Raw genomic sequence first — 25,210 nt, 5'->3', positions numbered from 1 at the left:
AGTCTTCCTGTTCTTACTTCCTCTGTAGCCAGGATGGCAGCGGCATGCATAAAACCCAGAGTTCTATTTGTTGGGATTATGTTTTCGTTTTTGTCCAGGTTAGCTTACATGGGTTAGATTTGCAGTCCTCCTAGTCTCAGCCTCCTCAGTTACTAAGATTGGTTGGCCTTTTTGTTTATTGCTTTTAAATTTAATGATAGGAAATAAAATTGCTTTAATGTAAATTCTCTTATTTGTAAAGAGGGAGACGGTGTTTAAAAAGAAATGTACTCCTTGCCTGACTTATATAATTATAACCCCTCTGTTTTTAGCACTTTCAAATAAAAATAATAATTAAAAAATCTTTTTATCTTTTACTTTTTTTTTTTACCTTGGAAGGTACTTTACCTTCCAGGGTAAAAGGTTCATTAGAATAAGAAATGTCTCAAAATTGTGCAGCTTAACTACTTGGGAATGGTCCATATGGGATTTATAATAAATTAGTTTGCCAGTACTAGAATGTTCACTAAATTTTGTCATTTCTCAGGAATGATGTATATAAGACTGTTCTCAATTTTATTTTTATTATTTAACTCTCTGTAGCCTTGATTCCACTTTTTTCTCCCCTCCTGTTTTTGTTTTTGTTTTCTTTTTCCTACTCTTTCCTTTTCTCCTCTTCCCCTTTTCTCATTTTTCCTTTCTCCCCCTTCCATTACCACCTTTCTCATTTTCTTTCCTTTGTCCTCGTCTCTCCTTTTCTCTTTTTTGTTTTCTTTTTCTGGAACTGGAGTTTGAACTCAAGGCCTTGCACTTGGTAGCCAGAACTCCTCTTCTCACTTTTTCTGAGATGGATATTACTTTATGCCTGGGCCAAACAGAACTATGATACTCCTATTTATACTTTCTGCAATAGCTAAGATAACAGGCACATTTAACCACCCTTATCCTTTTCTTTTGAGATGATTGTTTTAACTTTTTTTCTCCCATAGTCTGGCTTTAACCTACAACCCTCAAATCTCCACCTCTTAAGTAGCTAGAACTTAAAGGTATGAGTCATTGGTGCCTGGCAATCCTAGTATTTCTAATGCTTCATTATTTATATGTGTGTATTTACTAAAAAGATTCTTAAAATTACATAGAATTATTTTTGGCATGTTGCATTTTTCATTTAATGACATGCATAATATGTTTTTATAAAGTTATTTATTTTAAAAATTAAAGATTTTCACATCTTCTAAAACAGTGTTCTTTGTTGTATATACCTTTTCTCATAAAGCATTTTTGTTACATATCCATCTTACATTAGTGTATTAATCTTATGAATTCTTTATTTTGTACCTATGTATTTTTATTGAAATCAACATTCATAAGTTTTAAAGAGCAGTTTCAAAATAAAATTAGTTGTATACTATCTTTTTTCATTCAAATTGGCTTATGTATCCCATATTGAAACCATATTTTTCATTTTGAATTCCTTAAAGTATTTTTGTGAGTTTGCCAAGTTGATGCTTATCCCATCTCTCTGTCTCTTCCCAATCGCTCCATCTCCTTATCTTTACTTTGTACTATATTTCTTTTTTCAGTAACATTGAACCTAGTATAAACAAGTATAAACAACAACAACAAAAGGTTTATGAAATGCTTGGGTCAAGTGTAGGAAGATCTTATGGGGAACAAAGTGTAATTTTGTTACATACACTTTTCAAATGTTGTCTAGGAAGCTAGAACTGCTTACCAGATGTGATTGCTTCATTGTTTCAAATTTATGCCAATCAGAGTTGATAGGATTTGATCACACTCTAGTTGATTTATGAGATAAATTACAATATTTCATGACACACTTCAGATAGAAAACATCAATATAAGTTGGATATGATTTCTTGTTTCAGATAACAAGTCAGTAATTCTTTAAATCACATGACTGCTACTTGGAGTAGCAGCTTTTGTCAGTTTTTGTGAAAATTAACTACCTTTGATAACTTCATGGTTACAAAAAATATATCTAGCTTCTATTCTTGAATGCAATTGTAATTGTTAATGGAAACCATCTTGTTTCTGTTTAGTTATAGTTGGTCTGTACAATTTCTGAAGGCCTATGAATAAATTGAATTAAAGAGATTTCAGCTGCAGAAAAGTTTAAAGATGAAAAAAACTTGTGGTACTGTATTTCTTTAAAATATAATTTGACTAGGTATATCTACAATCTTACTAGAGTTTTGTTTGTTTTAGAAATAAGTTTAGTGGACTGGAGGTGTGGCTAAAATGCCAGCCTTGAGCAAGAAAGCAAAGGGAGATCATCAAGTCCTGATTTCAAGCCCTCCCTCCCCATACTAGCACCATGGTGCAGATAGAACTAATAGGGGGCTCTATTGTCGCAAGTTTGTAATCTTTGCTACTTGGGAGGCTGAGAAATTGCAGTTGGAAGTAGCCTAGGCAGAAAAGTTTTTGAGACTACTCCAATTAACCAGAAAAAACAAACAAAAAAACCCACACAACCTGAAAACAGATTGGAAGCATGGCTCAAGTATAGAATGTCAGTCCTGAGTAAGAAAGTGGAGCAAGTTGAATGCCCCTGAGTTCAAGTCATGGTACTGGAAGAAAAAAATAGTTAAAAAATGGTCAAGGACATACTAATCCGTTCCTCTAGGTATGTGAAAAGGATTTAGGATTTGGTCTCTCAATTCAGTCCTCATGGCAACTAATAAAGACATTTATTTAAATGTTTGTAATTTCATTGGGAAAGTCATGTAGGAACTCTCAGTTTAACTTCCTCAGTTCAAGTTTGAAGTAAAAATATGTATCTCCTGGGAGCTTAATCTGTAATTATTTCTGTATTAAATAATTTCTGTAAATAAGGTAAGCTTATTACTTTCTTAGATTGAAAATTTTAGTATGTGGAGTTTGAGGTCTAGGTAAATATGATTTTCAAGTTTTTGTGTATGAGGTATGGGTATTGGAAAATAGAAAATTTCAGAAGAAAATAGTTTATATCATGGCTGAGATTTAAAAAAAATTAGAAAGTACATTGGAAGTGGCACTGTGGCTCAAGTGGTAGAGTGCTAGCCTTGAGCACAAAAATGCTCAGGGACTACACTCAGGGACAGCCCCAGGACTGGAGAAAGAAGTTGGTGTTAATTATTAACGAGTAATGAGGAAAGAAAAATTGAGGATATTAAAGATATACACATAGGGTGAAGGTATGAAATAAACATTGAGGAAAACACAATAAAAGAAATACTAACAAAATAACAACAACCAAAAAAAAGGGCTGGGAATGTGGCTTAGTGGTAGAGTGCTTGCCTTGCATGCATGAGGCCCTGGGTTCAATTCCTCAGCACCTCATAAGCAGAAAAGCCAGAAGTGGTGCTGTGGCTCAAGTGATAAAGAGCTAGCCTTGAGCTGAAGAGCTGAGGGACAGAGCCCAGGCCCAGAGTTCAGGCCCCAAGACCTGCAAAAAAAAAAAAAAAAAAAAAAAAAGTGGGGCTGGGAAGGTGGCTCAGTGGTAGAGCATTTGCCTTGCATGCCTGAGGCCCTGGGTTCAATTCCTCAGCACCACATAAGCAAAAAGAAAAAAGCCAGAAGTGGCGCTGTGGCTCAAGTGGTAGAGCACTAGTCTTGAGCTGAAGAGCTGAGGGACAGCGCCCAGGCCCAGAGTTCAGGCCCCACGACCGGACCCCAACAAACAATACAACAAGCAATATTGTATTGAATATGCAGAATTAGCATTATGGATGAGAATTAGCATAATGGATTTATACTGTTCATTCTTTTATATTATTAGTCATTTATATATCCATTAACATTATCTTCTTAAACTTTACCTAACATTCTATTACGTTCTATTCAGTTTGTTTCTCTCCTTTCCACTCAATATTACTCTTGAATGTGTTGCTTGCTACTTTTTTCCCACCCTATACTAGGGTTTGAAGTGCATCATGAATGCTAGGCTGATTTCTTACCACTTTAGCCAAGCCTCTACCCTAACTTTTTAATTGTTACTTTGGAGATTAATTCTAGCAAACTTTATACCTACACTGGCTTGGAACTATGATCCTCCAGATCATAGTAGCACAAGGTGCAGGTTTGAGTCACTCACTCCTTTTTATTTGCCACCTGATTTATTTATTTGTACTTTACTATTTCAATATTAGATCACCAGTACATAATTTTTTTTGCTCTTTTGCAGATACCATGGGGTTCTACAGGGTTCTATATTTGAACACACAAGACAAGCTGCCATCAGCTCCTTCACTCTATCAAGATCTGGCAGTAGGCAGCTTTGTAGATTAGTGCCAGTAGATAACCTTCTTGTTTCTTGCTGAATTTCTTCTGTCTTCTGTCCTTAAAAGTTCATCCACCGTTTCTGTTCATGCCATAAAACAAAACCAAACCCCTGCTATTAAAAAAAAAAAAGAAAAAAAAAGCCTCACTGGGTGTTGGTGACTCATGCCTGTAATCCTACCTACTCAGGAGGCTGAGATCTGAGGATCAGGGTTCAAAGCCAGCCCCAGCAGGAAAGTCTGTGACACTCTTACCTCCAAGTGGTAGAGCACTCCCCTTGAGCTGAAGGGACAGCATCCTGGGCCAAAGTTGAAGCCCCACGACTAACAACAACAACAACAACAAGCCTCTATCCTTCCCATTTTTCAGTGTATCTTAAAAAAAAAATGTTTGAAAAGCATATTTAAAAACATGTTACTCAGGGGGCTGGGAAGGTGGCTCAGTGGTAGAGCACTTGCCTTGCATGCTTGAGGCCCTGGGTTCGATTCCTCAGCACCACATAAGTAAAAAAAGCCGGAATGGCACTGTGGCTCAAGTGGTAGAGCGCTAGCCTTGAGCTGAAGAGGTGAGGGACAGCGCCCAGGCCCAGAGTTCAGGCCCCAGGACCGGACCCAAAAAACAAAAACAAAAACATGTTACTCAGGTTTTACAGTTTTGCTTTATTTCAGCTGAAGGACCAATGTTGTTGATACATCACAGATATATCTATATCTATCTATCTATATATATTTGTGTGTATGTCATATATATGTGTATATATATGATAAAACATCACAGTGGGATCTGTGCATAAGGAAGTCATAGTTTTGTTTAATATTAATTAAATTTGTGCCAGGTATTTATGTGCCTGACTGAATAAGACTGAAGTATTGATTATTAAAAAGATATACCTGGGCTGGGAAGGTGGCTCAGTGGTAGAGTACTTGCCCCACATGCATGAGGCCCTGGGTTCGATTCCTCACCACCACATAAACAGAAAAAGCCAGAAGTGGCAGAGGAACAGCGTCCAGACCCAGAGTTCAAACCCCATAATCCGCAAAAATAAAATAAAATGAAAAAAAGATATACCTATTTTGAATACATTTTAGAATTGTTTGACATTGTTCACAAAATGTTATAATTTAAATAGAATTCTTTAAGTTCAAATTATTTTATATTGGAAGAGATAATATATTTGTCAAAAATTATATCAGAAAATATATGTAAATAATACTATACACATGATTTTGGATTGTAGTGTACTTCAGTTCATTAAAGAGAAACCATCAATTTATGAAATTCTTTGGGTATCCAGCTGCCTCATAGACAACCAGATATTAGACTATTAATGTTAATATCCCTTTCACTAAAAGTACTTCTTGAAATAAAAATACTTTCTAAAAAATTTTTTAAGAAGGAAGTCTGTACATCTCCCCTGATGAATTGCTAAGTCTGACAATTTCCTTGAGTATCAGTAGTCTCAAAAAGCTGAAAAATGTTTGTTGATTCTGTGTAATAAACAGATGCTGTTACAACAGTGGTTTACATGTGTATCTGGAATGATCTCTTGTTCCAATCATAGATGTTGATTTAATGAGACAAGACTAGTTTACTTCAAAAATACAGTTAGGATATGATTTTTGATTTCTGTATGTTTTTTCTAGATATTAATAGACATGTTTTGACACCATCAGATATTGGAGGATGTATTTCTTTGATATTTATACTTATTTCCTTTTTTTCCCCCACAGGAAATTGTACTTGCCTTAAACCTATTTAGAGTAGTTACTAAACACTTTTAAGTATGGTGAATTTTCTATTCCTTCTGAAAAAAAATCCTGTATATTTAGATTTTAAACTTTCCACCTATGTAAAAGGACAACAATGAATATTCTCCATAATTTCTGGACAGCTTTGCAGGTTCCCAGTCAGATAGTGAGTTGGCTGAGGAGATATGGGGACACTTTCTCATGTATATGTTTAGGTTGCCCCTTTGCTATACACAAGGGTCACTGGCACCTTCTCTCACCTGTGAGAGAAGCTTTGTTAAGCACCATATTTTTTTAATCTGTGAGCAGTTTCAAGCTAGACTGCAGTTGCTGACTTTCAGCCCTTAACTTCTGCATCTGAATTATACAATTTGATTGACAAATTTGCCTTTTCATATGGTCATGTAATTTGGTATTTGGAAAAGTATTCCTAGTGTGTGTTTTATTCCACCGAACCTAGTAGAGTTAAATGTAGTTTGGATGCATAGGGAAGAATTAATGATTGGAAGATAGAGAGTTGGTAAATTATTTATTCTGGCCCTGAGGAAGCTGAAAAGCTGAGTGAAAGACTAATAAATCATTTGTGGTAGTGCTGGTTGTCACTTCCAATTATTTTAGACGGTTTTGTGATAAACTGCAGCACCTGCTAGATATCTGCACATCCTCCCTTGATGCTAGTGGTGCAGCTTGTTTAGTGGATTATCAAAGACAAGTTTGTATAAAGTTTATTTAGGCCTGAAAGGAAATTACTGTTTTTAAGGCAATTTTGTTGCTTTTTCTCATTGTTCTGAGTGCTGTGGAAAGATTTTCAAAGTGGTTGAGAATTTGGAATATGCATAGTACTTTAGCCAGAAGACTTATCTTTATCTTTTGTTAAATTAACTACCTGAATAATTGAGCTTCTTTATTATTTTCAGACTAATTAAAAACTCCTCCCATTGAGATGATTCGTATACTACAGATAAAATCTTTTTGGTACTGTTTAATAGAGAACCTCTGCTCCTGCTTGACCAGACTGTCCTCATTCTTTGTTTTCCTTGGTAAAGATAAATCTTTTTTTCCTAACTTAGCTGCTGAGCTTTTTGTAGTGGCCAACAAGAAATGGAAAGAAAGCACAGTCAAGATACTTTTTTCCTTTGTTTTTTCACAAAAGAACCTTAGGGAGTGATGAGGTAACAATTGAGTTTAAAAACTCAGTCTAAAGGTTCTACAGAGGAAGGAAATATTTATAGTAGGTCATAGTTCTTAGGTTCAGAATTCCATTCAAGTAGTTTAATAATAATTACTATTTACTGAACATGTAATTTTAGGTTTGATGCTCTCTCTCTTTCTCTCTCTCTCTATATACATATATATATTGTTTCACTCTTAACCTCATAACAATAAACTATTATCTTCTTTGTCATGAAACAGTTGAAGCTTATAGAGGTGAAACAATTTCCTGCAGCTTGTTGTTGGAGGATTGATTCAAGATCTCACTGCTAGCACAGAAGGTTTGTGAAGGACATGTATTTAAATTCTTCCAAAGTATTATCTTTTAAAAGCTTAACAACTAACTCAGGACCCAGAAAAAAGTGTAAAATATTAAGCAAAGTTAAAAAGGAAAAAAAAAAAGCAACTCAAATGGGAATTTGCTTATTCCAGAACATTCGAAAAAATAAAAAAGGATGCATGATTCTATCACAGAGAAACTTGAGCCACAACTCTAATTCTGTCTTTATTTTGTAGATAATTGGGGACAGAACTTCCTGCCTAGTTTGACTTGAAACTGCACTTCCCACCTGAGTAGTTAGCTAATGTGAGCCACTGGTACTCAACAGATTTGCTTTTAAAAGTTAATATTTGATAGTAGCCCTTCAAAGAGCTCATCTACTACAGTAGCTGGTATAAATTCTCCCTTTTACTTACTTCTATGTAACTGTACTATTGTAGTTTGTATCTACTTGTATTTGTATACATTTTACTTTCAATTTCTTTGAGAAGAAATCACTATCTTGTATTTTTGTGCTTTTATAACATCCACTGACTGTTGAGTGAGTAAAAAAAAGCAGATCTTAATTTATCCTCTGCATCTGTCACTGAAGTAGTAAAATGGCAGCAAATAAATCAATATCATTTTAATAGATGTATTAGATTATACAGGTAGGACTGTAATTATACTAAGATATAACTGAGCAAAGTGCTGTGACTCATGCCAGTTATCCTAGCTGGTCAGAAAGGTGAGATTCTGAGGATCATGGTTCAAAGCCAGACTGTGGAGAAGTCTTCCAGATTCTACCTCTCAAACAACCAGCAAAAGGCTCAGTTGGGGGTAAACAAAGCAAGTTCTAGGACTTAAGTTCAAACCCTAGTACATAAGTAAATAAACAAATAAATATTATTGGCTTATGAGTCTGACAGTTCCTAGATCTGAAGATTTCCTGATTTACTATGTCCAGATTTGTCAAGGGTGACTTATAAATAAGTAACTATGTACAATTTCAGCCTTAAATCATTGGAAAAGGGATAGAGAATTATATAATAATTAAATGGAGCCTGGTCAATCTGAAGTAGCAAAATTTAAGAAACACTGGAATTAAAATGGCACACCTAGACAGACGGTGATTCAGTATGCTACTATATAAAAGGTAATTCAGAAGATTATATTTTGGGAGATTAGTACTTGGAGCAATTTTATGATGCCTGTACATCTCATGCTAATTACTGATGTGTGCTCAATAAATATTTTCATGAGTAAACAGAATGACATGCACAAGGAATGATTTTTGTATGTTTGCTTTAAAATCACCATGAAATCCATATTACAAAATATAACTATTGCACTTAAAACGTATTGAAGGACTTGGGAGACATAATGCTTTAAAAGGATGGCAGTGTAAAAAGAAATAGAATGGGGTCTACTTAAGCTTTGTTTCTAGGAACACTTTGACTATATAATTGGAAGGTGTCTGGATAAGCTTTGTGGAAACTTTTCAAGAAGCTTTCAGCTGGAGTGTCTAAAGGGTCACTTTTAAAAAAAACCCTCTATATTAAAATAAAATGTGTCCAAGCTTTTAAGAAAAGATCTTCGAGTTTGCAGATGATCCTAAAATTGGAGCTAGGGGAAATAATGAGGAACAATGCAATCAGATTCAAAAAGATTTGGATTGTTTAGGTGATTGGGCCAGCAGATGGCAAATGCAGTTCAGTGTAGACAAATGTAAAATAATTATCTTAGGAACAAAGAACCAATCATACAGCACACTGATCAGGAAAAAATTTGTGAGTTATTGTAGGAAAACCATTGAAACAGTTAACCCGGTGCACAGCTGCAGCAAAAAAAGGCGAGCAAGAAACCAAATTAGCAGACGGATAGAATATAAAGCAAGAGGCAATACTTTGAGTGTATTAAGAAAGTTGTTAGACCCCATCCAAATTACTTGTTTGATATTAGTTGATAGGACTACTTTAGGAAGATTAAATTTTGCCTTGTAAATAGAGATTGTAACGAAAAAAAATCTAATAATGTTAGAAAAATGTACTCTTTTTAAGAACTTTGAATTTGCAAAGTTTTGTAAATGTAAGACAGTGAATCAATGTAAAGACACTTCAGGTCTGTGAGAAAATGGGTTTTAATAGATAATATGCATGATATTTATTTACCAAACCCTCTTTCTGTTAGCTAGGAGGTTCCTCTCACCTCTTAAATCTACAAGAGTCTAAAGTTTGGCATGAGGCTCTTCCTTTATGTGCTGCACCTTGGCGGCTCATAGAGTATGGACACCAGATCTAATAGCTAGTGATGAAATGCTACTTCTTGGCTTGTGACTCTTGCTGCAGTAAGGTAAGTTGTAGGCTTCATTCTCTGTAGATTTTCATTTTAGGTTATGGGGACAGGAATTTTTCTCTTGTCATTCTTGCTTTTTGTACAATGCTAATTCTCCAACTTTAATAGTTTTTTTTTTCCCTAACCTCTACCTATCCAACACATTTGTTTGATGTAGATTAACTATAAAATTTGTTTTATTTGTTATATAGATCCTTAACTGACATAGTGGTAGTGTTGTTATCTTAACCTGAACCATTGACTTTTTCCTGTTACCTTATTGGAAGTGATATTTTATAAATCTCTTTTGGTGGGGGTAAGAAGAGTAAAAGACAGTCTTTCAGAATTTGTATCAGCATCATAGAAATTGTAATTCTTTTGTTAAGTTTGTTCATATAATTAAATAATGTCTCTGTTTTAAAAAAAAACTAACTTTTGAGCTAGATACCAGTCGCTCATAGTTATAATCCTAACCACTCAGAAGATAGAGAATCAGCCCATGAGTGGGAAAAGAAAAGCAGAAGGAAGGAAAGGCCCAAAGTTCAGGCCCAGTACCAGCACTAAATGAACAAGCAAAGCCCAACATTCATGTTCACCATGTCATTTAATTTAATTTTTTTAAGTCATTTAATTTTTTTAATATACTTGATATCTCTAAATTTCATGTTGTCACTTTTTGGAAGAAATTTTAGTTCTCCAAATTGTATAATTTTTTTGTGTTAGATGAGTAATGAAATTGGAAATACTGTTTTAAAGTAGCTAATTCCTCCATCATTACTTTTGGGTTACTGTTGATTTATAAATATTTATTGAATCAAATTTTTGAGAAAACATTTCTGAATTACTGATTATAGACTACATTTTAAATATTTGAGCTAACTGGTTAATATGCAGAATTGATTTTTTTAAATCACATAAACTTTCTTAGTTTTTCCATTTTATTACCTCATACTGACTGATATTAGTTAGCTATGTTCTTCAGTTTATAGGTGCTTGAAATAAAAGTATAGAGTAAAATTGGAAAGAAGAAAAGTTTATTTTTAGGAGCAGTATGTATAAGACTGTTGCCTGGGAAAAATTTTGAAATAATCAAAAGTTTATCTTTGAGACCTTTTTGTCATTCTTTTTTTTTTTGTTGTTGTTCCTTTTTGTCATTCTTAAAAGTGAAGTGGAGTGGGGTGTTGGTGGTTCTTGCTTTAGCTACTCAGGAGGCTGAGATGAGAGGATCACAATTCAAAGCCAGTCTGGCAAGAAAGTCATGAGCTGGAAATGGAGGTGTGGCTCAAGTGGTAGAGTGCCATCCTTAAGTGAAAAAGCTAAGGAACAGTGTTTAGCCCGTGAGTCAAGCTTTAGTTAACTGGCACACACAAAACCCAAAACGAAAAGAATGAAATGGAGTCTTCCATTAGACAGTTTCCCTTCAGCATATTTCTCCCACACCTGACTCCTACCCTGCTATGAACCTATGGCACCCCTGACATGTTCTTCCCTGGAAAGTAGGTATGCCAGTGTTCAAATTTGATGACCTCTTTTCTGTAGTATAGATTACAGAATTAGGAGGGAGAATCTTGTGACTGTATTGTTTTCAACATCTGTATGAATACTTGATAGTTCTTTGCTTAATACTCTTTTATGAAGAGAATGCTTAAGAGCTAAATTAGGTTTAGTATATCTCAGTGAAGGTAGAAACTTGAGGTAGCATTCATGGAAATGCCTTTGATCACAGTTATGGAAGAAAACCAATACTGTTGTAAGTGTGTGGTATTAAGAGTATTTGAAGTTTAAAATTCTAACCTTTAATTTAAATCTTTGTTAAATGGAGTAAGTACCCTAAATTATTTTTCTACAGTATACACATAAATATAACATGTATACATGTATGTGTGTTTATCTGTGTGTGTGTGTGTGTGTGTGTGTGTGTGTGTGTGTGTGTGTTTTGTTGCCATTTAAAATCTAGTTTCATTGGCTACTGCCAAGTGAAGGCAGGGTTTTTATTGAGAGTGCTTTTACTTTCATAGAGTAAGAAATAGGGTAGAAATGAGGGCTGTGATTAATTAATGTTCTGTGTTCTATTGATGGATATTCAGAGACTGCATTTTCTTTGTCAAAACACTTACATTTTTGTACTTTGTCAGAAAACTAGTTGTACTAGATATCCTAACTTCTTAGTAGGATTATTCTACATAATGCTGGTTTCCTTCTTGTTTTCCCTGCTTTCTGCTTTTGCTTCATTCTTTCATTTTTCTATTGGTAATTTTATTTCTTGCTTAAAAAATGATCATGCTAGAATGCATTTTAAAGTTTATCTGAATATTGGATACTAAATATTGATACTGAAACAGATTTAATCTGTTTTAATTTTTTCTATTAATTAAATGAATTTATTTTTTTCTGGTACCAGGACTTGAATTATTATTTTCTGACATATTGCCAGTATTTCTTATTTGTATATGGATTTTTTTGAGCTAGAATTGAGGGATTTTCTATTTTATTTTGGGGCCTTGTAGTTATTTTTATGTATTCAAATGTGAATCATTGTTTATGAAGTTTTTCCTCTTTAGTATTTAAATTTTCTTATTTTTTCTTTTTTTTTTGATTATGGGGCTTGAACTCCAAGCCTAGGCACTGTTCCTGAGCTTATTTTGCTCAAGGCTAGTATTCTACCACTTTGAGCCAAGCTCCACTTCCCTAATTTTTTTTTAAATACAGAAAAGTTTCAGTTGATCTAGGACTTTAAAATAATAGTTTTGTATTCTGTATTTTCTGTGTTTTTACTTTATAGCCTTTGTTGTGTACATAAAACACAATCATGAAAATAGAAAGAGGCACCTTGAAATTGCATCTAGTTTACTGTAACTGTTAAGTCCCAGCTTCTGCATTTGTGAAATGAAGATTCTGGTCTTGCAGAATCTTCATTGTTGTCCATTTAGAGGATTTTGTCAGTGTTTCATACCAAGATAGAAAATGTAAATTACAATCTTGGATGTATGTACTCACATATAGGATAAGATGAAGTCCTGGTATGGTGGTGTATAGTTGTGTTCCCAGCACTGGGGAGATTGTGGCAGGAGAATCTGCTGATCAAGGCCACTAAGACCCTGACTCAAAATAAAAATTGTGTGAGTGTGCAGAGTAGCACACAACAGCAACAACAAAGCTCATTACTCTGTCAAATTGCTATAAAATATTTTAAATAATTCATTTTCAGATAGTGGAACTTTGAGAAGCATTAGTCTTGTTGTTGAACTTTGAACTGCTTTCCAGGTTTCCTTTTCCTCTGAAAAATCTGTGGCTTGGTGACAATTTCTGACTATGATAGGAGATAAAATAGTTTCATTTTTCTGATTTGATAAAAATAATGTAATAGCGCTAAGAAAGAACTGTGAAAGAGATTATTTAAATGTTACAGATAAAAGGAGAAAGTGAACTTGGTCTTTTCCTTGTCAAGCTAAAGGGATGTTGTATTTTCATGTCCAACAGTGTTTTAAAATAATATACTGATAAAAAAATCACATATAAAGAGTTCAGTGTCACTAAAAAATGTCGTAGTATTTGGATATAGACTGAATATTGTGTATGTAGATATACATACTTTGTGGATATTGTTAGGTTTTTAAAGAGAAGTGGTTGCTGAGTAAGTACCACACAATACACTTGTGGTATTCAGGTAAGGGGTAGGTTTATTCATTGTTCGGGCTGGCACCAGGCCATGTTAGCACTCCTTGCCACTGGGAAAGAGCCAGGAAAGAGAGCTTCTGGCTCTGGGCTAGGCTTTATCAAGGATAGGGGTGGGGAAAGGTGTGGCCAGGTAAAGGGAGGTGGGACCAGGTAAGAGGAAGTTGGACCAGGTGGGAGAAAGGTGTAGCCACATCAGATCCAGATGTGACCTCAGCTGATTCGGATATGACCTCTTCCAGGTGTGCTACTTGCCTAGGTAATGCAGTTACTGGGCAGGGTATGCTCGCCATCCAGGAGTGGACCTTACAGACATATTTTCTGGTTTTAGGAACAAGACTATCTCTACCTCTATGATGCACAACGATTAAGGATCACTTTGGTGACCTAGGTAATTGTAATAGAACCATGGAGCCATTAGGCTTCTGATGAAACTAAGCTCAAGCTCTGATTGACTAGATTCTCTTTAAAGCGTCTCTAAGCATTTGTTTTGCAACCTACCATTGAGTAACTTTTTAAATTGAGAAATACAACGTAAATAATTTTATGCAATCAAATCTAGGCTAAACTCATTTGTTTATTAATGACATCTACATTTTTGCTACTGACCTCATAATAGACTTAAGAAAGTTTATACCTTAACATCCTGAAGATTATTATTTATTTATAAAATAAGGAGACTTGTTTCCAAGTTTCAAATACCTTTCACAAAGGTATTGACAGTTAGGGGCTGGGAAGGTGGCTCAGTGGTAGAGCACTTGCCTTGCATGCATGAGGCCCTGGGTTCTATTCCTCAGCACCACATAAGCAAAAAGAAAAAAGCCGGAAGTGGTACTGTGGCTCAAGTGGTAGAGTGTTAGCCTTGAGCTGAAGAGCTGAGGGACAGCACCCAGGCCCAGAGTTCAGGCCCCACGACAGGACCCCCCCCACCAAAAAAAAAAAAAAAAAAGGTATTGACAGTTGGTAGAATATTTAGAATTTTGATAGTTTGAATAGCAGAAACCACAAAATAAATTGCCTTATTTCAGAATGATTATTTTCTTCCTACTAGAAATTAATTCCCTACAAAGGGAAACCTTTAGGACTTAGTTTTAAAATACCATATGAGCAAGATATTAGCTTGGGTACTCTTGTCTTCATATGTCTTCAGGATAGTTTTCTTTGAGTCTATAGCAGCTAGACAACAAACATCTTTTAGTTCTACCTAGCACAGAAAGAAGATTTTTTTTTTTCTCCTTATCATGGACTAAACGTTCTTTTTATTAGTTTTATTGTCCCTGTTTAGACCCCATGTCCATCTTTAGACTAACAGCACTCAGTATATGTGCTTAGTTAAGGCTGCATTAATGAGACAATTTCTTTCTTTCTTTTTTTTTTGGGGGGGGGGGGTGGGGGGTCCGGTCATGGGGCCTGAACTCTGGGCCTGGGTGCTGTCCCTCAGCTCTTCAGCTCAAGGCTAGTGCTCTACCACTTGAGCCACAGCGCCACTTCCGGCTTTTTTCTTTTTGCTTATGTGGTGCTGAGGAATCGAACCCAGGGCCTCAGGCATGCAAGGCAAGCGCTCTACCACTGAGCCACCTTCCCAGCCCTAATGAGACAATTTCTGACAAGGATGGTATTATAACATTTGATGTTTCAAAGCTAGATGACATGGATAGTCATTTATGGAGGTCAGCCTCCTGAGTCACAGAGAAAGGTAGAAATGGATGATGAATATGAAGTTATGGAAAATAGTGATAGTAAATATTATAAAAATTTTAATCCATCCCTTGCATTTTATTAGTAATATAAGTATTAATTATCCTTATTATAAAACAGTAATTAAAGTCATATTTTGGAGAGATATATTAGATATTCTATGGGTCTTTTGGTTTTTCTTATTATAAATAATAGAAAATTATAGATACTACTTAGCAGAGGATATAATCAATGGATATTGTATTTAGTCAATATTGGTGATATTTTCTGAGAAAACTGTTATATATCATCTCTACAATTTCTTCCTCAAAAGAAAATAGAGTAGTTCTGTGGGCCCACAATGCTCAGCAGCTTTGTACTACCATTTGTAGCTTAGCCTTATTTTTTCTTAAATTGGAGTTATTTTTATACAATGAAATCTCGTTATTGATTGAAATCTTTGAGTATTAGATTTTATGAGCATTAGAAATGAAGAGTTTTAAATTCAAGGCAGAAAAATCTTGGATATATGTTATGAAGGACCTTAAATACATATAAAAGGTATCTGAGCTTAGTGGTAGAGTGCTGGCCTAGCACACATAAAGCTCTGAGTTCGATTCCTCAGTATCATATAAACAAAAAACTTGGAAGTGGTGCTGTGGCTCTAGTGGTAGAGTGCTAGCCTTGAGCAAAAGCACCTCAGGGACAGTGCCCAGCCCCTGAGTTCAAGCCCCAGGGCTGGCAAAAACAACAACAACAACAAACTAGAACGAAACAACACCCCAAAACAAAGAACAAAAATGTTTCACAAGAAGTATTGGAGTCAATGTAAATTTTAGGCTTAAATTGCTCATCTTTCCTTTCCTTCTTCTCTACTTCTCTGTGCCTTTAAAACTTTTCTTGTTCATTCTAAAACTTCATTTTGTGATTTTTTTTTTCTGAACTACTGGTCTGTTTATTAAAAGCATTTGTAATTTCTGAACTCTATACTGGATTTTTGAGTTCAGTACAGAGTAGAACTATGTTCTTTATATTTTTAGCATGTAGACAATGTTTGATAAAGGGCTTCAGTTTTCAGCTTAGATTTTATTGGAAGATTTTTTTTTAAATGTTCTGGTTTCTGTCTCTCTCTGTAGATATATGCAGGGAGTTGGAGGTAGATAATCCAGATTTTCTTTGCAGGTAGAACAGTGATTAAGGCATAAGACTTGAGCAGGCAAGGTTCACTTTTGGCTTTGTTATTTCATAGTTGTGTATCCTTAGGCAGGTTTCTATCAGAATTTGATTTTTAATCAGTGTTACTAAAACCTGTTAACAACGGTTCTAATCAGTGTTGCTGGAGCCTGTTAAATCCTTTAGGTAATGACTGACACTTTATGATTCTTTTTGAGAGGCAGCCATTGTTACTCTTAATAGGTCTGTAACTCATTCCAACAGCACTGTGGGCCCAGGTGATTGAGCTGTTTCCCTATTTGTTTATGTTTGTATATCTGCATGTTTGATGATAACTGAAATGTTCAGTTCATACTTTTATATTGAAAATATATGAATCTACTGATATGTATAAATACATGCATACATTAATATGCACACATATATACATATAATACATTGAGCACACAAAATCCTCTAATTTTAAAAGTGTATTTTTTAATTTTTTTTAAAGTGTATTTGAAATATACTAGAATGTGCTTCTTGAGAGTAGTTTCTGGGTTCTTTTTTTCTGGGTCACTTTAAATTATGTTTGTCAGGGGTATCCAAAGTTAGATCAGGTTTAAAAGTTGTCTGTGCTTAAGAAGAAGAATTGGCACTCGGGTGAGAATCTGAGTGCCGGGCTCATTTTTAAGATAAGAGGAAGGAGTTCTGCACCCAACCAAGGTTTGTTTTCATATCACTTTGACTTGAATATTTATTTCTGCAATGGTTTTCTCCATATTGTTCATATTGTTTGAAGCAGCCCATCCTTTCAAGCCAGGTGGTAAAGCACCTAGGTTACTGAGTAGGTTACTGATGCATTTGCTCAGTAACCAAGTCCAGTTCCTTATTGTAGTGTGGTATTAAACTGAGCAACCATGCCATAGAGGCTTGATTCAGGCAAGATCTTTTAGAAGGTGAGTATAACTACTTGATACAGTAAAATATACTGTCTATATGGACTGAGAATACCTCCCTTCAATCTAAATGTTGTTTCAGGGGAAGAATACAAGAGAACATAGTTTCATTTGCTCTGTGGTACCTTCATTAGTTTGCTTCTGTCCTGCTGCTGTAACGTTGTGTGTTTTCAAAATTTATTATTAGCCTGATTCTACTAGATCAAGCCGCAATCCTAGCTACTTAGGAGGCTGAGATACGAGTATTGCAGTTCAAAGCCAGCCTGGGCAGGAAAGCCCAGGATTGGATTAATCTCCAGTTAATCACCAAAAAGTCAGAAATGGAGCTATGGTTCAGGTAGTAGAGTGCTAGCTGTGAGCACAAAAGATCAGGACTGGTACACAAAAAATATACCGTACTATAGAATTCTGAAGGCCATAAATCTAAAATCAGGTTGTTCACAAGCCTACTTCCTTTAGACAAGGAATTGGGAAATATAATAAAGATGCTTTACCATTTTATCATTACAATTATATAGTTATGCATATATTTGGATACTTTATATTATGTATGATTAATTGGATAGTTCACATAATACTAATAATAATTCTATCACACATCTAAAGACAGTTATAGATTAAAAAGTAAACTTAGAGCTTATTAGGTTATCAAATAACATTTTCATTGTTTTAACCATTCAGCTAGAAAGTTCTTTTCTTAATTAATATTAAATTTAAAATGCAGCTGCAACCTATAGGCATTATAACAGTGTTTACATTTTTCTCTTTGACTGTTCTTACTTTAATTTTGATGACTTGTGTTGAAAATTTCAGTTCTGGTTTACATTCTACTTTGATTTCTAAAATTTAATTATTGAGTTTTGATTCAGGTATCTACCCTTTCATACCAAAACAAATGGCTATATTTTAAGCAGATGAAGAGTCTGGGAATTCTTGCCAAACCCCTCTACTTAAGTTATTTCAACATTTTCTTAGCATATATATTCCTGTAGGAATTGAACATTGATTGCTAAACCTTCCTCTCCCTCTTCTTTGTCTTTATATTGTTTTTTAAAAAAAATTGTTAAAGTATTGTATAGAGAGTTACAGTAACATAAGTAAGGCATAAGTAAGGCAATGAGTATGTTTATATAAGATTTATATAAGTAAGGCGATAAGTATATTTCTTTCTTTCTTTTTTTTTTTTTTGGGTCTGGTCATGGGGCCTGAACTCTGGGCCTGGGCGCTATCCCTCAGCTCTTCAGCTCAAGGCTAGCGCTCTACCACTTGAGCCACAGTGCCACTTCCGGCTTTTTTCTTTTTGCTTATGTGGTGCTGAGGAATTGAACACAGGGCCTCAGGCATGCAAGGCAAGCGCTCTACCACTGAGCCACCTTCCCAGCAATGAGTACATTTCTTATCAAGCATTGTTGCCTCCTCCTTTATTTCCTTTGTTTCCCCTTTCCATCCCTCCCCCCTTCCCACCAAAGTTGTAAAGTTTGTTTTTCAACATAACAACTTGTACATCTCATTGTTGCAATGGGTCCACCTGTATCCCTATTTAAATGATTTGTTTTTTCCCTTCCCCTCCACAAATTATACCAAATCAAATACAGTGAAAGCAGGGGTTATACCATGGGGGAGGGACACACAAAGCAACAAAGAAATCATCTTATAATATATTAGAAACAATCGCAAGAAAAAAAACACATTTGAATACTTACCTTGGGGTTCATTTCACCTTTATAGGGAAGTTCTATGTTTACTCTTTTAGGAACCTCCATACTGCTTTCAGGGTGATTGATTGAATCAGTTTGCATTCCCACCAACAGTGTAGTAGCATTTCCTTTGGCCACATCCCCACCAGCATCTACTATTATTTGTTTTCTTGATAATGGCCATTCTTACTGGGCAGGGGTGGAATCTCAAGATGGTTTTGATTTGCATTTCTTTTATAGCCAGAGATGTTGAATATTTCTTCATGTGTCTATTGGCTATTCTTATTTCCTCTTCAGAAAAGTCTCTTTCTAATTTTTTAGCCCACTTACTAATGGGGTGGTTGTTTCTTTGAGGATTTTTTTTTTGTGTGTGTGGGGGGGGTTAATTTTTTTGAGCTCTGTATATTTTTGATAAAAGGCCCTTGTCTGTTGTATAGCTAGTGAAGATCTTCACCCAATCGGTGGGCTTTCTATTGATCTTGCTAGCTATGTCCTTTGCCATGCAGAAGGTCTGCAGTTTAATGTGATCCCATTTATCCATTTAGTTGATTTGTTTTGTTTCTGGATCTCTAGGAAGTTTTGACCTGTGTTGAGGAGCCCTAGTATGTCTCTTATCCCTTTCTGTAGTATTTTCAGGGTATCTGCTCTTACCTCATTGTCTTTGATCCACTTGGAGTTTATTCTGGTGCAGGGTGATATATAAGGATCTAACTTCAGTTTTCTACATGTATGTGTATAGCCAGTTCTGCCAGCACCATTTGTTGAAGTGGCTGTTTTTCTTCCATCGGGTAATTTTGGTTCCTTTATCAAAGATTAGGTGGCCATAGGTCTGTGGGATCATGTCTGGGTCTTCAGTTCTATTCCATTGGTTTCCAGGGCTGTTCATATGCCAATGCCAAGCATTTTTTTTTATAAGTACAGCTTTATAATAGAGTTTGAAGTTTGGTATTGATACTTCTCCAGCACTTTTTTTTTCCTGCTAAGGACTTTTTTTTTTTGCTATTTAGGGTCTTCTATTATTCCATATGTATTTTTGGATTGCTTCTGTTTTATTAAAAAATGTTGTTGGGATATTGATGGGTCCTGCATTTAATTTGTATATAGCTTGGGTAGTATTGCTATTTTTACAAAATTAATCCTCCCAATCCAGGATCATGGGAGATTTTTCTACTTCCTCAACTCCGCTTTAATTTCTTTTTTTAAGTTTTTAAAGTTTTCATCATAGAAGTCCTTTACCTCTTTGGTTAAATAAATTCCTAGATTTTTTTTTGAGGCTATTACAAAGAGTTGCCTTTCTTGATTTGAGTCTCTCTCTTATTGTTTATACCTTTTAATTTGAAATAAACTTAATGTTACAGAAATAATATACTTTAACTTTCTCTAATGTTAATATCTTAATATAAGCATGTTATACATTTCAAAAGTAAGTACAGTGCTTCTAACTCACAGACCTTACTTCTGTCTCACCCATTTTCTCAATAGTTCTTTTTTCCTGTTTCATAATCCAGTCTAGGCAACTCATATTCCTTCAGTTGTCATGTCATTTTAACTTCCCTATATGTAGTTATTCAGTCTGCTGTCTTTCATATTTTTGATATGTTCAAATAATTTGGTTATTTTGTAAAATATGTTGTTTGGTATTTTCTTATGATCAGATTGAGGTTATACATTATTCAGGAAGGAACTATAGAGGTGATCTCTTCTGTATACTTTGTATCATATCTGTGTTCCATGTTGTACTACGACTGGTGATATAATGGCTTAATTTTAACTTTATTCATTTGGATAGGATTCCATAAAATTAACAGTTGCATGACATTTGGTACATGTACTGAATTGCACAAACCTCAATCCAGTTCTAAAACATTTGCCTCTCCCCAAAAGGAGATTTCTACTCTCTGTTTTTATGGATTTATCTGTGCTGAATATTTGAAATAAATAGAATAATAGTAGAAAGTTATTTTTGATTTATGCTTTTTTTTCCTTAAACATGTTTTCAAGGTTCATTCACATTTTAACAAGTATCAATATTTTATCATGTATCAATAGTTTTTATGGCTAAAAATTTATGACTAAATATTTCAACTATTGATGATATCTTGAGCAGTTTATATCTTTTGAGCCATGCACCTATGAACATGCCTGTGCATTTGTCTGTTGTCATATGGCCTTCTCTAAGATCTTAGTTGTACTATTTTTTTTTTCCTTCTCCTCTACTATAGTCACAGAATCCTCACCTTCAAGATCTTCACCATCTTCCAGCCTTGTTAGTCTCCTCAGACCACCACTTATTCTTCCCTTTATCTGGAAACCCTTTCCTCAGTTATCTACAGGCCTTCCCTCTCCATTATTTTTAAGTCTTTATTACATGTCAGCTTGTTAAAGAAGTTTTCTCTGAGTATTTGCCACAGTTCAAGATGTGATTAGGTTGAGGGATTAATGCTGGTACTATAGGAGTGGGTTCTAATGAAAGGATAAGTTTAGGCCCCATTTTTTCCTCTACCTTATTTACAGGTACACACACAACAACATAAGAAGGTACTTATCAAATACTAGTGCCATGCTCTTGGATTTCACTCCAAAACAAAGACAAATATATTTGTATTGTGCATGAATCAACCAGTTCTTGCCATTTTGTTGCAATAACAAAACATGGACTAACACTGCTATAACATACAAGTTCCAAAAACTATATGTTGTCGCATAATCTTCCTTCTTAGTGTCTGTGTTGAAATTTCTTCCCCCCTCTCTCCCTCTCCCTCTCCCTCCTTCCTCCTTCCCTCTCTTCTCTCTCCTTCCCTCCCTTCTTCCCTCCCTCCCTCTCTCTGTCTCTGTCTGTCTCTCTCTGTGTCTCTCTCTCTTTCTGTCCCTGGTCTCAGTCTCAGTCTCACTTTTTCTCTGCCTGCCTGCCTGTCTCGAATAAGGATAGTCTTTTATGTTGGGTTATCACCTCTGTAAAGACCTATTTCCTAAAAAGGTCATATTCTGTGAGACTGGAACTTAGGACTTTATCATAGCTTTCATTGATGAAGTATAGAAACTTAAGGAAAAAGTAATAGGGTTTGATAGTTTGACTTTATATAGATAAAATCTAAAGGAGAATGTGAAAAAGTGAAACTAGTTTTAAGGCTATAATTGGAAAGAGTAACAATGTAGGGGAAAAGGGAAAGAGTTTTGAAACAAAGTGAAGGTAAATGGAAATGAGTTTTCCTGTAAGGATGCTGAATTTCAAATTGTGTAGTTATATAATCATGATATAGCCACAATTCAGGAAAGATTTCTAGCTGGGTAATAGCTTTGTTGGGTTAATCTTTGGATTCTCTGAAGGATACAGGAGAGGCACATAGTAAAAGGAAATTAAAGAAAAGAGAATTAAAAAGAAAGGTCACTTTGTTGATATGGATGCCTTCATATATTATATAGGAAGAAAACTTTTAGAAGACTGTCCCTTTACTCTAAATGTCAATTGCACTAATGCTGGGTGTTGGATTTAGTTGCCAAAGTGGTCTTGCATGAACAGAAGTAGAAGTTACCAGTTCCTGACAGCTGCGAATCAGCCTCTGGGCATCTTTCTAAATTTTCAAATATAATTATACAGTAGACTTCCTTTAACAAATTCCATGTTCCAGCTATAATTATAACTGCTTTTCTTGCCTGTAGTCTGTTCTTTGTCTTACTACTCTCCTTTGTATCTCCCCCTGTTGGTTAGACTTTTCCTCTGGTCATTTGGGATCTGAAAAATTAGGAAGTTGTTTACTGTGATTTTCTTTCTTAAGCAGAGATTTACCATCATACCCATTTCCTTTTTCCAAACTGTATTCCATTAATAGAAATGAGAAATTGGAATATATTTCCAAAATACATTCCAGTAATAGAAATCAATGTGTTTAAACAGCAGGCTAATATTTTATATACATTTTTATTTTCAAATAATGTACAGACATGAATTTAGCACATTGTAAACTTTTTAAAATTGCATTATACAGGTGGAAATTTCATTGTTAGCTTTCCACATATGTTTAACACATTATAAAATTTCTATATAGTTCTTAGAAAGTGACTGTTATCACAACTTACCTAGTAACCTTATTCATTAGTTACATATCCTAAATAAAACCTTGCCGATGACCATGTTTCATACCAAGTGCATTTAAAAATTTTAAATTAAAGTTTACTGCAGAAACTGAAGCCCTATGTCTTATAGCCACAGTCTTCCAATAGCTTCCAGGACTTACCATGATCATAATTTGTAAAATTTGAAATAGGAGAGGAATTTCTTGGTTTCTCATCTTTTTTTCCCACCTAAATATCAATTATGAAAACGAATCACTTGAAAGAATGACTTGGTGTCTTCTACAAAAGTTTTATAACTAAGATCGCAAACTCTCAAGAATATATTTTCATATCACTTAGACTATTTTCTAAGCCATTTTAATATCTTTCTCAGAAATAACTAAAACATAAATTCTTGAATATGCCAAAGAAAAACTGAATTTTTAGTGTGCAGCTCAAGTAGTTGAGGAAACTTATAGACTTGTGTAAATAAGGCATTGTATATGTACTGTTCATCACTTTCTTATTCACTAATACTATACAATGTTTTTTTGCAAGGCTCTGTAGAGTCTGATAACTTATTGAAGCTTATTTGAAGAGTGTGATTAGATTAAGATTTTGCTTCTAGTATTAAAATGTGCTTGGGAATAAAACAGGTTGGCTATTTTCAGTAGTTATAAATACAAAAAAGTAGAACTCCTCTTACGTAATAGCCAGTTGACACTCAGTGGCAGACTGATATACTTAATGAACAAATAGAAAATAAAGTGTTGATAATACAGTGTTTAAACCTTTAGACTTAAGCTTTAGAAACACCTAGAATTAAGTCTTTTGGCATTGAATTGATAGATCTTCCTGCTGTGAAAAAGTAACTGAATAATGATATTTTTCATATTTGTGGGTGAACATTCTTGAAAAACAGAGTACTAGAACTCACTGTTCTAAGACATTGCTCTTTACTATTACCAGTATAATTTTATGTTCCTATGGCAAGGTTTCATGTTGAGGAATAAGATTAGACTTTTAGGGGAAGAATATTTGCTGTCTTCATTGTTCTTGTTCCTGATGAATGCTTATCCCTTAATGTGCTGTGGTATTAGCTGCTTTAAAATGGATTGTCTAAGCTGGGCACTGGTGGCTCATTGCTGTTTGAAGTTAGTCCATACAGGAAAGTCTGTGACACTCTTATGTCCAGTTAGCCACAAAATAAGGCCAGAAGTAGAGCTGTGGCTCAAATGGTAGAGCACTGATGTTAAGCAAAAATGCTCAGGTATAAGTGCCCTGTGTCTGCACAAAAAGTAGATTGTTGAGGTCTTTTATTTGGAAAATCTTAAGTATGCATCATGATGCATGACTTGCAATAAAAAATTGTCTACAATTAAATATAAAATACATATGCTGACAGATGTCATCAGCAATTTGCTTCTTTCAGAAGGGAACTGTTAGACATCTGATTCAGGGAATTACACACTATAGTTGATGATGAAATTCTGTTGTCGAATAAGTACCTTTATTGTGTGTTTTTAAAAACTTTCCTAAAATTTTTGTGGTTTCTGGTGTTTGATATAGTTTAATATCTGAATTTGATATAGTTTAATATATCTGCTTTTGATATAGTTTAATTTCTGAATTACAATTAATGAATTCAGGAAATAGTATAATCAGGAGGCAGATACCTCATAAAAATAGTAATAATTGTAGCAAGCATGATTCATCAATGGATGCCAAAAGTATAGTGGGAATTTAAGGAAAAATCATATATTTGCAAACTCTAAAATGATCTCTCAAAACTGTTTATAAAGTGTTTATAAAGGAAGAAAATAGAAACAATGTAGAAGACCGAGTAATAAGACCATGATATGATCTGCTGCTGAATATGGCATGTCACCTACATATAATCTCACTGGGTGCTGGTGGCTCATGCCTATAAACCTAGCTGCTCAGGAGGGTGACATCTGAGGATTATAGTTCAACGCTAGCCTGGGCAGGGAAGTCTGTGAGACTCTTATCTCCAGTTAGACCCAGAAAACCAAAGTTGTGCTGTGGCTTAAAATGGTAAATTGCTATCTTTGAGCAGAAGAGCTCAGGGACAGCACCCAGGCCTTGAGTTCAAGCCCATGGCCTACAGAAAAAAGAAGACCAACAGAAAAAAAGTATGATCTCAATTTCATCACAACAATTAAT

General features: G+C 34.8%; 1 protein-coding gene across 6 annotated transcripts in view; it reads left to right on the top strand.

Moving 5' to 3' along the window:
• Positions 1–25,210, top strand: part of Tbc1d5 (TBC1 domain family member 5) — a 484,073-nt gene that overhangs the window by 40,668 nt on the left and 418,195 nt on the right. The window lies entirely within an intron of this gene.

Source organism: Dipodomys spectabilis, unplaced genomic scaffold (genome assembly GCF_019054845.1).
Source record: "Dipodomys spectabilis isolate Male_0828 unplaced genomic scaffold, ASM1905484v1 ptg000054l, whole genome shotgun sequence".
Classification (NCBI taxonomy): Eukaryota; Metazoa; Chordata; class Mammalia; order Rodentia; family Heteromyidae; genus Dipodomys; species Dipodomys spectabilis.
The sequence above is the reverse complement of the archived record's forward strand: the minus strand, read 5'-3'. Positions and strand labels throughout refer to the sequence as shown.